We start from the raw sequence: 18,632 nt of genomic DNA, 5'->3' as shown, positions 1-18,632 counted from the left end.
GAGGAAGTGAGTGAGTGAGGGTATAAAAGGAGAGTGTGTGGTTGTGCATGGGGTGTGAGTGAGGGAAAGTTAAATCTCGCAGGAGCAGCAGGGGCTGGCAGAAAGCCTCTTCTTGACAAAGAGAGACTACCATCTCTGCGGGAACTCCCGGGACAGCGGGACCCTAGCACAGAGGGAGCCCACGCCATCCTGAGCGGAGAATGGCCTTAGGTAGAAACTCATCAACACCACCAACAAGACAGGCCCTGGAACTGCCCCGCGACCCAGCACCCACTCCAGCCAATATCCTGCTACTCCAGCCACAGACTTGCGGAACCTGGGACCTCCACCTCCAAAGACACAGCTTTCCGCAGTTGTAAGTGCAACTCCCCCTCCCCAACAACAGAACCCCTGGTTCCCATGCGCGCACACGAACACGCACTCTTGTGGTCTCATCCCCAGGACACTTCACTCTTGGTTTGCACCCAAGGGTGAGATTCTGTGCAGACGGGGGCCCGCAGCCCCACAGTGGAAATTCCTTCTTCCTTCTTCCTGGAGGGTTGCCGACATTAACCCCAGCTGCTCACGCACTTGCCTGTTCTCAGCCCCAGGTCACTTTACTTCCGGTTTGCACCCCAGGGTGTGAGTCTGCGCAAAAGGGGGCGTGCTCAGCGGAAATTCCAAACTCCCCCAACCCGGAGGGTTGCCCACATTAACCCCAGCTGCCCCCAGCTGCGTACGCACTCATGCGCTCTCATCCCCAGGACACTTCACTCCGGGTTTGCACCCGAGGGTGAGATTCTGTGAAGACAGGGCCCGCGGCCCCTCAGTGGAAATTCCTTCTTCTATCTTCCTGGAGGGTTGCTGATATTAACCCCAGCTGCATACGCACTCACGCGCTCTCATCCCCAGGTCACTTCACTCTGGGTTTGCATCTGATGGTGAGATTCTGTGCAGACGGGAGCCCACGGGCCCTCAGTGGAAATTCCTTCTTCCTTCTTCCTGGAGGGTTGCCCACATTAACCCCAGCTGCGCACGCACTTGCGTGTTCTCAGCCCCAGGTCACTTTGCTCAGGGTTTGCACCCAAGGGTGTGATTCTGCACAGACAGAGGTGCGCGGCCCCGCAGTGGAAATTCTGAATTCCCTCTTCCTGGAGGGTTGCCCACATTAACGCCAGCTACTCAACCGAAGTGCCAGGACCCCTCAGAGTGCATCAGAGCTCTGTGACCAGAGAGTGCGCCTCCACAGATACTAACACACTGAGCCCAACCAACCACAGGGCGCGAGTGGGAGCCACTGTGAGCTCACCTTGGGTGTGATATTGAACAAGCAGGGGGCACACGCCCCTCCAGCAGTAGAAGCTTTGAACTCACCATGGATACCGGCCCATAGGCACCCCAATCACCGGGCTACACTGCCAGGGCCCCTCAGAGCCCTACAGTGTGCCTCACTGGCAAAAGTACCAAGGGTGCTCCTGTAAAACAACGCTGGGAGTAAGAACCTATCCACCACAGGTGCAACAGAAAAAGCTGGATCTGCTCACCCCATGACTGCAGATCTCAGGGAACGACAGCAACGCCTTTCAAAGACCAGATCCCCTGAGCCCCAACACCCCAACAGAAGGTACCTGGGGGCCACTGTGAGTCCCTGCTGGGCATGTGTGATTACAATTAAGAGTGCAAGACAGCAAAAATTGAGACACTCCCACCCACAGCTGGTGACATCTAGACGCCGCAGTTGTGCCTCTCAAGCTCGCAGGCCTAGATCAAGAGAACCCAAATAGCTCGAGTAGGAGCTACACTAGATTAACAAACCCAGGAAAACTGAGATTAATCCAGTAGCACCATCCCCAAAAGAACCTGGGCAGCAAAGCAACTGGATCTACAATTAAAACATTACAGGACGACCCTGGGTCTGGGAGAGGCCACGCACCCCTGGGTCCGGGTGAGGCCACGCACCCCTGGGTTCGGGTGAAGCTGGATCCCGGGTTCGGGTGAGGCTATGTGCCCCTGGATCCAGGTGAGGCTGGGTCCCGGGTCCGGGTGAGGCCGTGGGCCCCTGGATCCGGGTGAGGCCATGTGCCCCTGGGTCCGGGGGAAGCTAGATCCCAGGTCCGGGTGAGGCCGTATCCCCCTGGAACCGGGTGAGGCTGGGTCCCGGGCCCGGGTGAGGCCACGCGACCCTGGGTCCGGATAAGGCCACGCGCCCCTGGGTCTGGGTGAAGCTGGATCCCGGGTCCGGATGAGGCTGTGGGCCCCTGGATCCAGGTGAGGCCACGCGACCCTGGGTCTGGGAGAGGCTTCGCGTCCCTGGGTCCGTGTGAGGCCACACGCCCCTGGGTCTGGGGGAAGCTAGATCCCGGGTCCGGGCGAGGCCGTGTGCCCCTGGATCCGGGTGAGGCTGGGTCCCGTACCTGGGAGAGGCCGCGCGCCCCTGGGTCTGGGTGAGGCCATGCGCCCCTGGGTCCTGGTGAAACTGAATCCTGAGTCTGGGCGAGGCCGTGTGCCCCAATATCCGGGTGAGGCTGTTTCCTGGGTCCGGGTGAGGCCGTGGGCCCCTGGATCCGGGTGAGGCCACGCGACCCTGGTCTGGGAGAGGCCACGTGCCCCTGGGTCTGGGTGAGGCCATGCGCCCCTAAGTCCGGGTGAAGCTGGATCCCGGGTCCAGGTGAGGTCATGTGCCCCTGAATCCGGGTGAGGCTGGATCGCGGGTCCGGGTGAGGCCGTGTTCCCCTGGACGCGGGCGAGGCTGGGTCCCGGGTCCAGGGGAAGCCGCGCACATCTGAGTCCAGGTGAGGCCACGCACCCCCTGGGTCTGGGTGAGGCCACGTGCCCCTGGGTCCAGATGAAGCCGTGCCCCTGGGTCCGGCCGAGACCCAACCAGAGGGAATCGAACCTGCATTACCACCATTTGTCCAACATCCAGAGCTGAGGCGTCAGTGCCGATATGTACACATAAGGAACTGGTGGACATTGATATTGGGTCTCAAAAGAACTGTTGGTCCAGAAAGAAACTCACTACAGACTGATTCATTTGCCTGTCAGCATAACTATTATTGCTCATCTCACATTCAGTTCATATAAGTATATCTCTAGTGACACATGATCTCGCTCATCTAGGGGAAATGATGAACAACATAGACTGATGAACAAGAACAGAACCAGAAACAAGGAGGCATCGATCGGACTATCGGGCCTCAGAGGGAGGATAGGGGAGGGTGGGGGAGGGGGGAGAGATCAACCAAAGGACTTGTGTGCATGCATATGAGCCTAACCAATGGTTAAGTTCAACAGGGGGTTGGGGCATCCGTGGGGAGGGGTGTGGGATGTGAATAGGGGGATGAGGACAAATAGGAGACACCTTAATCAATAAAGAAATTTAAAAAATAAATAAAATAAATAAAAAATAAATAAATAAATAAATAAATAAATAAATAAATAAAACATTACAGGAAAACATTCGGAGACAAAAAGGAAATCCTCAAAGGAAAGAAAAAGAAGAATCACCAGAAAGGGAGTTAAATGAACTTGAGACTAGCAGCCTAACAGAGAAAGAATTCAGAGTATTCGTTATAAGGATGTTTAAGCGGATGGATGACAAATACACAAAACTCAATGAGAACTATAAGGAGCTGAATGAAAATGTCACCAACATGAAAAGAAACCAAGAGGAGATGAAGAATGACATAGCTGCAATAAAGAACACAATAGAAGGCCTAAAGGGTAGAGTAGAAGAGGCTGAGGACCGCATCAGCGAATTAGAAGACAAGGTAGGAAAAAACACACAAACACAGCAGCAATTGGAAAGAAGACTTAAAAAGCAAGAGGAGAGCCTAAGAGAGCTATGTGACTACACAAAACGAAACAACCTTCGAATAATAGGGATAAAAGAAGGAGAGGAAGAGAAGCAAGGAATAGAAAACCTGTTTGAAGAAATGATGACAGAAAACTTTCCTGATATTGGCAAGGAAAAAACTATCCAAGTCCAAGAAGTACACAGAGTCCCAAACAAATTTAACCCCAAAAGACCAACACCAAGACACATCATAATTAAATTGACGAACACCAACGACAAAGCAAGAATCTTAAAGGCTGCAAGAAGGAGACAGAAAGTAAGGTATAACGGATCTCCTATTAGAATATCAACTGATTTCTCAACAGAAACACACCAGGCCAGAAGGGAATGGAATGAAATATACAAAGTGAAGCAAAACAAGGAACTGAATGCAAGAATACTATACCCAGCAAGGCTATCATTCAAAATTGAAGGTGGAATCAGAAGCTTCACAGACAAAAAAGAGCTAAGAGAGTTCATCACTACCAAGCCAGCAATGCAAGAAATGCTAAAGGGACTGCTGTAAAAAGAAGAAAGACAACGGCAAGAAGAAACGCAAACACTAAGGAAAAATATGACAACAAACAGGTACTTATCAATAATAACAGTAAATGTAAATTGATTAAATGCACCAATAAAAAGACATAAGGTAGCTGAATGGATAAGAAAACATGACCCATATATTTTCTGTCTACAAGAGACCCACCTTAGAGCAAAGGATTCACACAGACTGAGAGTGAAGGGATGGAAAAACATTTTTCAGGCAAATGGAAATGAGAAAAAAGCTGGGGTTGCAATACTTATATCCGATAAAATAGACCTCAAAGTAAAGGCTTTAATAAGAGATAAGGAAGGCCACTACATAATACTAAAGGGAGTAATTCAACAAGAAGATATAACTCTGGTAAACGTTTATGCACCCAATGCAGGAGCGCCCAAATACATAAAAAATCTCCTAGAAGATATCAAGGGAGAGATCAACATCAATACAATCATAGTAGGGAACTTTAATACACCACTGACATCAATGGATAAATACTCTGGACAAAAAATCAGCAAAGAAACAGCAAATCTAAATGACACACTAGATCAGATGGACCTAATTGACATCTTCAGAGTATTTCACCCAAAGCCATGGCATATATGTTCTTCTCAAGTGCACATGGGACATTCTCAAAAATAGACCACATATTGGGTAACAAGCAAAGTCTCCTCAAATTCAAAAAGATTGAAATCATATCAAGCATTTTCTCAGACCACTATGGCATAATATTAGAAATAAACTACAATAAAAACACTCCAAAAAATTCAAACACTTGGAAGCTGAATAGAATGCTACTAAACAATGATTGGGTTATCAATGAGATCAAAAAAGAAATTAAAAACATCCTGGAGACTAATGATAATAAAAACACAACATTTCAATTCCTATGGGACACAATGAAAGCAGTCCTGAGAGGCAAATGTATAGCTCTACAGGCCTACCTCAAAAAAACAAGAAAAAATGGTAATAGATCATCTAACCCAACAACTGAAAGAATTAGAAAGGGAGCAACAAGAAAAGCCCACAGTGAGCAGAAGAAAGGAAATAATAAAGATCAGAGCATAAATGAATGACATAGAGACCAAAAAAACAATACACAAGATCAACAAAACCAAGAGCTGGTTCTTTGGAAGGATAAACAAGATTGATGAACCTCTAGCCAGGCTCACCAAGAAGCAAAGAGAGAGGACCCAAATAAACAAAATCAGAAATGAAAGAGGTGAAATTATAACAGACCCCACAGAAATACCAAGGATTGTAAAAAATACTATGAAGAACTCTATTCCAACAAACTAGACAACCTGGAGGAAATGGACACATTCCTAGAAAAAGACAATCTTCCAAAACCTCCTCAGGAAGAGACTAAAAATCTCAATAGGCTGATAACTATGGAAGAAATTGAAGCAGTCATCAAAAAGCTTCCAGCAAACAAAAGCCCGGGGCCAGACGGCTTCACAGGGGAGTTTTACAAAACATTCAATGAAGAGCTAAAACCTATCCTCCTCAGACTATTCCAGAAAATTCAAGAAGAAGGAACACTTCCAAGCTCCTTCTATGAAGCCAGCATTACCCTAATACCAAAACCAGATAAAGATAACACAATGAAAGAGAATTACAGACCAATATGCCTCATGAACATAGATGCCAAAATCCTCAACAAAATTCTAGCAAATCGAATCCAGCAGTACATGAGAAAGATCATACACCACGACCAAGTAGGATTTATCCCCGGGATGTAAGGATGGTACAATATTCACAAATCAATAAACGTGATACATCACATAAACAAATTAAGAGATAAAAACCATATAGTCATATCAATTGATGCAGAAAAAGCATTTGACAAAATCAAACACCCTTTCTTGAAAAAAACTCTCAGCAAGCTGGGAATAGAAGGATCATACCTCAACATAATAAAAGCCATATATGACAAACCCACAGCCAACATCATACTCAATGGGCAAAAACTAAAACCATTTCCCCTAAGAACTGGAACAAGACAGGGATGCCCACTCTCACCACTCCTGTTCAACATAGTGTTGGAAATACTAGCCATTGCAATCAGACAAGAAGAAGAAATAAAAGGCATCCAAATTGGAAAGGAAGAAGTAAAACTGTCCTTATTTGCAGATGACATGATACTGTACATACAAACACCCTAAAGACTCCATAAAAAATTTCTAGACTTAATAAATGAATTCAGCAGAGTAGTAGGATACAAAATAAATGCTAAGAAATCTATGGCCTTTCTATACACCAATAATGAACTTACAGAAAGAGAGACTAAAAAAAAATCCCAATTACCATCACGCCAAAAAAATTAAGATACCTAGGAGTAAACTTAACTAAGGAGGTAAAAGACCTATACACAGAAAACTATACAACACTGTAAAAAGAGATAGAGGAAGACATAAACATATGGAAGAACATACCATGTTCATGGATTGGTAGAATCAACCTCATCAAAATGTCCATACTACCCAAAGCAATCTATAATTTCAATGCACTTCCCATTAAAATACCAATTGCATACTTCACAGACCTAGAACAAACTTTCCAAAAATTCATCTGGAATAAAAAAAGACCCCCAATAGCTACAGCAATCCTGAGGAAGAAGAACAAAGTAGGAGGGATCTCAATACCAGATTTCAAGCTATATTACAAAGACACTGTTCTCAAAACTGCACCAAGAACAGACATATAGATCAATGGAATAGAATAGAGAACCCAGAAATCGATCCAAATCACTCTGCTCAATTAATATTTGACAAAGGAGGCATGAAATACAATGGAGTCAAGACAGTCTCTTCAATACATGGTGTTGGGAAAATTGGACAGATACATGCAAAAAAATAAAACTAGACCACCAACTTACACCATACACAAAAATAAACTCAAAATGGATCAAGGACTTAAACATAAGACCGGAAACCATAAAAATACTAGAGGAATCTACAGGCAGAAAAATCTCGGACATATGCCAAAAGAACTTCTTCGCTGATACTGCTCCTAAGGTAATGGAAGCGAAAGAGCAAATAAACAAGTGGGACTACATCAAAATAAAAAGCTTTTGCACAGCAAAGGAAACCATCAATAAAACAACAAGAAAGCCCACTACATGGGAGAACATATTTACCAATGATGTTAACGATAAGGGTTTAATCTCCAACATTTACAGGGAACTCATGCAGCTTAACAAAAAGAAGATAAACAACCCAATCAAAAAATGGGCAACTGATCTAAATAGACACTTTTCGAAAGAAGACAGAAGGAAGGCCAAGAGACATATGAAAACCTGCTCTAAATCACTAATCACTAGAGAGCTGCAAATCAAAACAACAATGCGGTACCATCTCACACCTGTCAGAATGGCCATTATCAACAAGTCAATGAATGACAAGTGCTGGCGAGGATGTGGAGAAAAAGGAACCCTCGTGCACTGCTGGTGGGAATGCAGACTGGTGCAGCCACTGTGGAGAACAGTGTGGAGTTAACTTAAAAAACTAAAAATAGAACTTCCATTTGACCCAGTGATCCCACTTCTAGGAATATATACCAAGAAACTAGAAACATCAATCAGAAAAGATATATGCACCCATATGTTCATAGCAGCACAATTTACCATAGCTAAGATTTGGAAACAGCCTAAGTGCCCATCAGCAGATGAGTGGATTAAAAAACTGTGGTACATCTACACAATGGAATACTACGCTGCGGTAAAAAAGAAGGAGCTCTTGCAATTTGCAACAATATGGATGGAGATGGAGAACGTTATGCTTAGTGAAATAAGCCAGGCAGAGAAAGATAAATATCACATGATCTCACTCATTTGTGGAATATAATGAACAACATAAACTTATGTAGAAAAAATAGATCCAGAAACAGAGAAACATCAATCAGAACGTCAAACCTCAGGGAAGAAAATGTGAAGTAACCAGAAACTCAAGAATGCCTGAGAACGCCTTTCTAGCCACACTAGCGATTATCAGATGTACGGTAATTTTACCTGGGACAAGAGGGTAAGTATTTTGGTCTTATGCTCCTGACCCTTCATGGGTAAGACCCTTTATGTGGGCTGATCCCCTGACTAATGTAGTTACCAATAATACCAAACACCTTGGTCATCCAGGAGGCCCATGGGTGGGGCAAGAAAGTATAAATACACAGGGGTCTCCACCCAGCTTCCCTTTGGTATGACACAAAATCAAAACAATGCCCCTTTGTGTGTACAATTAAAGAGAGGTTTCTGGCTTGTGTGGACACCAAAGAAAGGGTGTCACTACTATCACTACTTGCCCCGTGTAGAGGTGCAGAAAATGTAACTAAGACCTTGTCTATATAAAATAAATGAACAGCCAGTTTGAAAGGGAATTGTCATGGACTAGAACAAAGAATATCCTTACATGATATTATTCTACACTGTTATTAAAATTTTCCCCAGATTTGGATCACCCTCAGTACTTATAATAGTTCCTAGCACCCTTGGGGAAGGCACCTGAGCATTCTACATTGGTCCCTCTTACCCTTTAGGCCAAGAGAGACCCTCTTCTCACAATTCAATTGCTCACAGCTGTTGCATGAGCTCTCTGTTCATGTTGAGGTCGAAGTCTCGTGATGACTGGTGCCATGGATCTGTCTCTCACCCAGTGAGGCAAACTGAGCCTTCTCTGGAGAAGAAACCCAGGTTCCACAAGACATGTGATCAGTTCTGGGGCCCCGCCAGCAGGTGAGGGGATCCCAAGGCAGGTGCTGGGCATGGAGGCCACAGGGGCATAGGCTACCAAGGAGACAAAACTGAACCTCACGTCACCCTGCTTGGCCCCAGAGGATGGCTGGTTAGCCAGAGACGGGTAAGATTCCTCAAGGAAGGAACAACCTAAGACAGGCACAGTCACAGAGGGTTTATCAGGAGAGAATTTGGGGATCAACAGAGGTGGGGCACAGACCCTCACCCCCCCCCCCAACATTCCCGGGCCCTGAACCCTAGCCCCTTCTGAGGGAGGTCTCCTGCCCCCATGGATGCTTCGTGCTTCCCATGCCCAGCTCAGATCAGAACCCAGGTGACCGACAGAGACTTGACCGACAGCAGCTGCCCTCTTACTCCAACAAGAATTGTTTGAGTTGTCTTGTACCAATGGTGTGGGGAAGTGGGTTTACGATATCTAAATCCAGCCTACCACCAGGAATGCTCAGGACCTACTCAAGAAGGCAAATAATCCCTTCCACTAATATTTACAGGGTAAAATAAGATTGTTGTTAGAGTAATAAATTTGACAGTAAAATAGTAGTCAAGTTTTCAGGCAACTTTAAATTGGCTAGTTGAAACAAGCAAATATTCTAGAAAAATTAATTGTAATGGACAAAAAGGTGTTCCTAAAGTGTTAACTAAAATTTTTATTGGTACTTCATTTCATGATAAAATTGTGCACCATGTAATGAACCTAAAACAGTAACATTATAGTGCAAAAAATTAAAATTTAAAAGCCATCAAGACTACATTATAAAATTTTCAAAAGCCTCCTAACATTTAAATAAAAAAAGGAGGGTATAGTAGAAGAATATCATGTAAGGAAAAATAACCTGTAAGTAAATTACATCTAGAAAATTAATACTTTAGAAAATTTATTGTAAGGCTAAAAGCAAGACACCTATGAAAAACACACTAGGTGTCAAAACAAGCCAGAGGAAAATCATTTGGGCAAAAAATGAAATAGGATCCCAAGTCAAATTTATAGAAAATATTCCTTTATTAACTTTTGGTCAACAATATGTTTGTATATTTTCAGAAAACAACTCTGAGACCATGTGGATTCCAGCAACAGAGAGGAATCGACAGGACTACTCCAGCCATGAAGACAGAAGAGATGGAAGATGCTGACGTGGTCTTCCCATACTAGCAGTTAGCAGCTGTGCATCACTGCAGGTTGCCCAGGACCAAACCAGAGAGAGTTGGACCTACATTACCACCATTTGTCCACCATCCAGAACTGTAATATCAGTGCTGACATGTACACATAAGGAACTGTGTGACATTGAAATTGGGTCTCAAAAGAACTGTTGGCCCAGAAAAAAAACTCACTACAGACTGATTCATTTCCTGTCACCATAACCATTATTGCTTGTCTCATTTTCGGTTCTTATAAGTGTATTTCTAATAGCACATGATCTCACTCATCTAGTGGAAATAATGAACAACATAGACCAGTGATGGGCAACCTTTTGAGCTTGGTGTGTCAAACTTCGCCAAAAAACTGAGCATAACTCGGGTAGTGTGTCACTTTGAGGAAAAAACTAACTCCAAGACTCTAGTCGCAAATGTTTCATCCTCAGGAGCAGCAAATGTTTCATCCTCGGCATGCAGCTGCGTGTCATCAGAAATGGCTACGCGTGTCAGTGATGACACGCGTGCCATAGGTTTGCCATCACTGACATAGACTGATGAACAAGAACAGACCCAGAAAGAAGGAGGCACGGATCAGACTGTCGGGCCTCAGAGGGAGGGTAGGGGAGGGTGGGGGTAAAGGGGAGAGATCAACCAAAGGACTTGTGTGCAATCATATGCGCCTAACCAGCAGTTGGGGACAACAGGGGGGTGCGGGCATGTGTGGGGAGGGGTGTGGGATGGAAATGGGGGGATGAGGACAAATATGTAATACCTTAATCAATAAAGAAATTTAAAAAAAAAAGAACTACAAAGTAAAACAACAACAAAAAAATAAATTAATCCTAGGACTTCAAAATTTCAATTTAATATAGTAAATTAATAAATCAGAACAAACTGAAACCCTTACTTATACAAACATAGAGAGAAATTTTTATTAGCTAAATGGGCTGATTCCCTTCCACTTTGATAGAGAGCAAACATCTCTGAGAAAAATAACTCAGCAGCGCTGCTTAAGACGTTTGCAGACCGTCACAGCAGGTCCACCCTATCTTTAAACAAATTAAACAAAAGAAAGAGATAACAAATCCAGAGTCCCACATTTATATACTAGCTAGTCCAATTTTTTACTTCTACCAGATATTTACCCAGAGTTTCCTGATTCCTGATTAATTTGCCTGAGGAAACCCTATGGCCTCCGGGTAGGTGATCAAGCTCCCCCTTCCACTCACTTGGAGTGGGCTGAACTGACGGGGACCCTACCTTACTGATTCTGTGGACAGGTCCAGAAGTGTCCATCCACTCTCTCCAGATGCCAGCTGGGTCCTGCGCTGAGGTCCGGGAGCGCCTGGAGTCCCCCGGTTCAATTCTGCTAAATCAGCAGAGCGGCATCTCCAGGAGGTCTATCTGGCTCCCCCGGACCCCAAACCTGGCCCATTCATCAGAGGCCAAAAAAAGCCAAGCACAGTTGTTCCCCGGTTCAGGGAACAATAATGTTACAGAAAACTGGAGAAGAACCAAGCAATATTTAGAGAGATGGAGTTACATTTATTATGCGTGGGTCCAGAGTAAAATGTCTCTCAAATTCTGGGCCCCAACATGGAGGAATTTCCCCTATTTGTATGTTTTTACCTTCTTTGTCTCCCAAATATGGGGTGTTTCCGGCCCCCTTTGCAAGTTCTTAAAGACCCCCTATGTGCTGGGTCCTTGAGACATCAACCAAAGGCCTGGCCTGGTGCCAGCACTGATAATTTCATCCGGGGAAGGTTTAATGGCCTCTCTGAAGTGGGAGTAGTCTTATTTTCTTTATTATTTAAGCAAGTAAGCAAGCATTTACAGAAGCCAAATAGCAGGGTTAAAATTTCAAACAGCAGTTTTTATATAAGATGGATGCTTCACTTTTGGTCTCTGAGTTTGAAAGACTGCCATGCAGGTCTTTCCTGAGCTTATCAGGTTAGCATGTGGCCCCTTTCATCCACAAGAGAAATCAAATGAAAACAACAACAACAAAAATGTCCATTAACCTTTACTTTGTTTCTTTTGAACTTCATACCTCAATAACTAGAAGATATAATGAACCAGAGTTTCAAATGTGTGCCTATATCATTTCAATGTAATCCTTACTAAACCTAGAAACAGAGAAAATGGGTAAAAAGATTAATATTGATAATTATAAAGCTCATTCCTGAACTTGTGGTTCATGTTAAAGTTATTTTGTAGGATATTATGGAATAAATTTCTGCACATTAATTTTTGATCTGGCCTTGTGTCATAATTTTGCCTTTATTTTTAAAATAATTGTTGTTGAAAGTATTACATATGTCCCCTATTTTCCCCCATTGATCCCCTTTAAAATCCTCCCCCACCCCAGGCCTTCAGCAACCTATTGTCTGTGTCTATGGGTTATGCATATAAGCATACAAGGTCCTTGGTTGATTATCTCCCACCCACCCACCCTCCCCTGCCTTCCCTCTGAAATTCCACACTCTGTTCAATGTTTCCAAATCTTTGGATCCACTCCGTTCAACAGTTTATTTTGTTACCTAGATTCCACATATGAGTGTGATCATGTGATACTTGTCTTTCTCTGACTGACTTATTCATCTTCATTTATTTATTTTGTATCTTAATTCATATTGTACACTACTTTGTAAACCTCTGGTCTATGATACTATTTATTTCACAGTTTCACAGACCATATCTCAATTTTGGTTATAATTTTATATCTAAACTTAGATTTAATGCAGTGTATTTTGTAACATTGTTGTTTATTTGCTTAATTTCATACTTGGAATTTGAGAAATATAGTTGTAAAAGAAGATTAAATATATTGCACTTATTAAGTGTTTTAAACACTCTTTGATGTTGTCCTATATGGCTATTTAATAAAATCTTTGGAACTTGACACGTAAGTCATATAAAATTTAAAATTTACCCTGAGATGAAATTTATTCCAAAATATTTAAAATGATATTTTACTATGTTGAATATTTAAATAAGTAGAGTATGCTCAAATTATTTTATTTCACTTAGCCACCAAAGAACCCACTGGAATGACTTTAAATTCAATTTGCTTTGGCATGCATTTACCATGTATTGTCTGTATCTTAATGGCTTGGATATCATAAAATAATGGTTATAAAATAAGAAAAATAGTAGAATTTTGTCCTCGTAAGTTTTCCCATTCTAATTAAATTCAAGCTGATATTTCAAAAACTTCCAATTTTACTCAATTTTAAACAATGTGTACTGACAATAACCACTTAATTGTTGGTCATTATTATCTAATTTTTCAGTGATGAATGAACTCAGCTTGGCGTATAATTGCATAAAGTTCCTTGGCAACTTCTCCTTGTGGTGCTAACTCTTTCAAATTGTTTACACTGTTGAGCAATAATGCATTAGTTTGTGGTAGGGACATTCTTCAAAGTTCCTTGGAACACAATGGAGGAAGCTTTCCCCAGAAGGGATCTCCAACCACAACTCACATGGACTTATAACACACTATGAGTAAAGATACTAGTACCGTACTTTCTGGCATATAAGACAACTGGGCATATAAGATTTTCCTGGGTTAAAAAGTCGTTTTATACGCCGGAAAATATGGTAGTCCAATATATCTAATCCATTATATCTAATACCATCAATATAGTCCAATATACCATATTTTCTGGAGTATAAAACGACTTTTTAACCCAGGAAAATCTTATACGCCCAGTTGTCTTATATGCCAGAAAATACGGTAATATAAGGAAAAATCTTTCAATGTCTTGAACAATGCAGAGTAAGTGGGATTACTCTTTGTGCAGTAAAATCAAAGTATTTTCTTTTAACACTAACTCCCCACATTTCACTAATAATACTTTTAAGGCCTTTTTCATTTCTTGTACTTGCTATAAATGTCCTCTTCTTTCTATCTTGCTGCTCCCACATAGATTTCATTCTCTTTTTAAATGTTCTTATCTCTTAATGAAAACAAGAAAAATAGAGTGAAGAACTTTATACTGATCTCTTAGAAGGTTCCTGGTATATTTGTCATATTACTATACTGATCAAAACCAGACAAACCTTGAATCACTGTTTTGAAAACAGAGGATTAGAGCAAAAACAAAACAAAACAAAAACACATTAATTTTATAGGAACCTGAAGTCAAAGAGGAGCCAAAAGATTGTAGTGAATTCTACAGGGCAAAGTAAACTTCCTTAATTGCTTCCATATAGCAGTCCAACTGGTGATATCACATATTTTTATAAAGTCAACAAATCAAATAGAAGTTTTAATGTAATTATCTGTAGTTCTCTATTGCTGTTCTACAAATATTTTGTGGAGTCCACGACATTATGGCCTGAGAGTAAAAATGTAGGTAATATATCTGTGAACACAGTAATTATGTGTAGGAGACAACTGGGCAAGAACTTTGGCAATAATCCTGAAATGAAGAGGATATCTGCTAATTCAACCAAGCGACTGCTATTAATGGGCAATTAATTTCTTATCTTTAAAATTAGAGAATTGGTACGCTTAAAGCTGTCCCAGAGGCTCCTTACGCTATCCTCACACTTTTGGATTCTTCTTACTTTCCGCCTCTCTGGTTGGGTGTTTTTTGCTTCCTCATGTTCCAGATCTTTGGTTTGACTCTTGGGGTACGGTGATCTACAGTTCAGTTTCTGTATATTCTTTATTTCAGACAGTGTATGCATAATTTCTGACTGGTCCTTTTCCATTTTTTTGGTATTCTCATTAAGGTCCTTGAGGGTCTCTTCAAGTTTATCAGCGGTTTTTAGAAGATTCTTGAGTAACCTTATAAATGTGGTTCTGAACACTGTCATCCATTAGTTTACTTTCCTCCATCTCTTCTATTCGTGACCTGCTTCAGTGTCTCCACATTTTGGCTGCCTCTCTGTGTTGATGGAGTGGCTTTGTGTGGTCAGTGACCTATAGGGGCCGGTAGCTCAGCTTCCCCAATCACCCTAGGTGGTCGCTCTTGGTACCACCCTTTGTGGGCTGAGTGCAAAGTCTTGGTGTTGTTAAGCCTTGATTGCTGTTGGTACACTGGGAGGATTTGACCTCCAGGCTAATTGGCTGTGAGGATCAGCTGTGTCTATGCCGGGAGACAGCCTTATTCAACTAGACTTGCAAAATTGTAAAAGCCTCTGTGCTCAGCTTGGATGGGGCGGAGTTTCAGGGTGCAGCCAACAGCCTTGGCTTCCTGTCAGCCCCTCCCTATGAGGTTCCTGGGTCTCAGTGTCACTCAGTGTCCCTCTGTACTCGCTGCAAGCCCCTCTGAGAGAAAGGCGCCCTGGAGTTTTGCCCGCTGCCAAGCAGTCTAGTCTCTCTCCCTATGAATTTGGATTCCCAGATTCTCGCCCGGAACTGGGTTTCAGTGCAGTTGGAACTGGGGCTCAGCGCAGTCTGGAGCTTTTGTCTTCTTCAAGCAAAGGCAATTCAGCGGCACAGTCAACAGTCCATCCTCTGCGTGCATTCAGGTGCGCGCCTCCAGAGCTCTGCCTTTTGCCGCTCCCCTGAGTTTCCGCCTTATAGCCCAGATTCCCCCAGCATGAGCCTGGGTCCCCAGGGTCTCGCCCAGAACTGGGGTTCAGTGCAGTTGGAATTGGGGCTCAGTGCAGGAAAGAGAGCAAGATACTGAAAACCTATTTGAAGAAATAATGACAGAAAACTTCCCCCACCTGGTGAAAGAAATAGACTTACAAGTCCAGGAAGCGTACAGAACCCAAAACAGGAGGAATCTAAAGAGGATCACACCAAGACACATAATTAAAATGCCAAGGGAAAAAGACACAGAGAGAATCTTGAAAGCAGCAAGAGAAAAACAGTTAGTTACCTACAAGGGAGTACCCATACGACTGTCAGCTGATTTCTCAACAGAAACTATGCAGGCCAGATGGGAGTGGCAAGAAATATTCAAAGTGATGAACAGCAGGAACCTACAACCAAGATTACTCTACCCAGCAAAGCTATCATTCAGAATTGAAGGTCAGACGAAGAGCTTCACAGACAAGGAAAAGCTAAAGAGTTCATCACCACCAAACCAGGATTACATGAAATGCTGAAGGGTATTCTTTAAGAAGAGGAAGAAGAAAAAAAAAGTAAAGGTAAAAATTATGAACAACAAAAAGACATCAAATACATACTTACCAACAAGTGCATCTAAAAATCAAGTGAATAAAAAAATTTGAAGAACAGAATGGACTGGTGAATATAATAGAATCAGGGACATAGAAAGGGAGACGACAGACAATTCTCAGGGGGAAGGGGGTCTGAGGGGTGCAGGAAGAGATTGGACAAAAATCTTACACCTATCGATGAAAACAGTGGCGGGGGGGTAAGGGTATGGGGTGGGGTGGGGAATCAGGTGGAGGGGAGCTATGGGGGGGAAAGAGGAACACCTGTAATAATCTGAACAATAAAGATTTATGAAAAAATAATTAGAGAATTGGACTTGATTATATCCTTGCATTATAAAGTACATTATTTTACAGTTCATGTATGCACAGATTTTTCAGTAATACTTGTATTTAGAGATGTCAATATTTTAATTTGCAATATTCTCTTTATAATATGATTCAAGATTGTTAAATATTCAAAAAGTACAAAAATGTGTGATATCACCCTACTCAGTTTAGCTCAGTGGATAAAGAGTCAGTCGTAGAACTGAAGGGTCCTGGGTTCAATTGTAGTCAAGGGCACATGCCCAGGTTGAGGGCTCAATCTCCATTAGGGGGCATACAAGAGGCAGCTGATCAATGATTCTCTCTCATCATTGATTGTTCTATATCTCCAACTCCTTCTCTGAAATCAATAAAAATATATTTTAAATTTGTGCGATATAAAAAATGTAAGTCTCCTTCGTTCCTACTCTTTCAGATGAGAATCTTACCACTCTCCATCAGGAAGTGGAATTTATTTCCTCTCTTCTTTAACCTGGGCAGGTCTTTGATAGTGTCACAACAAACAGAAAGTGTTAGAAGCCACACTGCATGACTTCCAAGGCTATTATACAATACACTATGGCTTCTGACTAGCTTTCCCATTATCTTGGGATGGCACTCAGTCACCTTGTGCTAAGGAAGCCTAGGTAACATAGCATGGACAAGTGTAGGTATAAGTCTCAACCAGCAATCCACTATTACAAATAGAAATATGAGTGAGCAAGTGATTCCAGCCCCTGACCCCCCATCTCCAAAGCATTCTATCTTATGCAGTATAGGGCACAGACAAGTTATTCTCAGTCAAGTGCTGCACAAGTTGCAAATGTTTGAGCAAAATAAGTATTAAAATATTGTTTTAAGCCACTGAATTTGTGGGTTATTTTTAAACAGCCATAGTAACTGGAACACCTGCAAATTTCCAAATAGCTAAGTATTCTTGGCCAGGTGATTCATTTGGTTGGAGTGTCATCATGTACACACACACACACACACACACACACACACACACACACAATAGGTTGTGGGTTCAATTCCCAGTCAGGGTACATACCTAGGTGGCCAGTTCCAGTTCGATGTCCAGTAGGGAAGGGTGTATCTATAAATGTTTCTCTTTCACAATCCTCTCTATCTCTATCAAAAAAAAAATCAATAAAACATATAATCAGATGAAGATTAAAAAAAAATAAAAATATTAAATGACTACAGTTAATTTACACTAGTTAAAAGAATTTCAAAACCAAATATAGTGGTATTGCTCTTTGAAATAAATAGCTGTGAATAAATTAATTATTTCTAATGTGCATCACAATAATAAAACAACATAACTTTTAGAACAGTGCTGTTGTCCTGGCTGAGTGGTTCACTTGGTTGAAGCATCGTCCCTTATGTCCCTTATACCAAAAGGTTGCAGATTTGATTCTCTTTCAGGGCACATATCTAGGTTGTAGGTTTTTCCCCTAGTACAGGGTGCATATGGGAGACAACCAATCCATGTTTCTCTCTCACATTGATGTTTCTCTCCTTATTGGCTGTGGGCATCTCCATCTTTGAGACAGCGTGAGGGTCAATTAGCATATTCCCTCTTTGTTAGATAGGATTAGAGGCCCAGTGCATGAATTCATGTATGGGTGGGATCTGGCCAGCCTGGTCAGGGGGAGGGGACATGGGTGGTTGGCCAGCCTGCCTGCTGGTTGAATTCCTGGCTGAGGAGACAATTTGAATATTAGCCTTTACACTGGGGAGAGAGGAATGGGGACCAGCCAGGGACAAATGAGTTCACAAGAGAGAAATGGGGACCATCCAGGCTGAGACCCGGGAGAGGGACAAGCCACCTTCCCCGTGGTCCTGGGCACTAGTGCCAGCGCCTGTGCCTGCGGCCTGAGAAAGGGACAAGCCATCCACCCCAGGGTCTCCTGCAGCTGTGACCAGCCCAGGAAAAGCTG

This window comes from Cnephaeus nilssonii (genome assembly GCF_951640355.1).
Source record: "Cnephaeus nilssonii genome assembly, chromosome: X".
Classification (NCBI taxonomy): Eukaryota; Metazoa; Chordata; class Mammalia; order Chiroptera; family Vespertilionidae; genus Cnephaeus; species Cnephaeus nilssonii.
The sequence above is the reverse complement of the archived record's forward strand: the minus strand, read 5'-3'. Positions refer to the sequence as shown.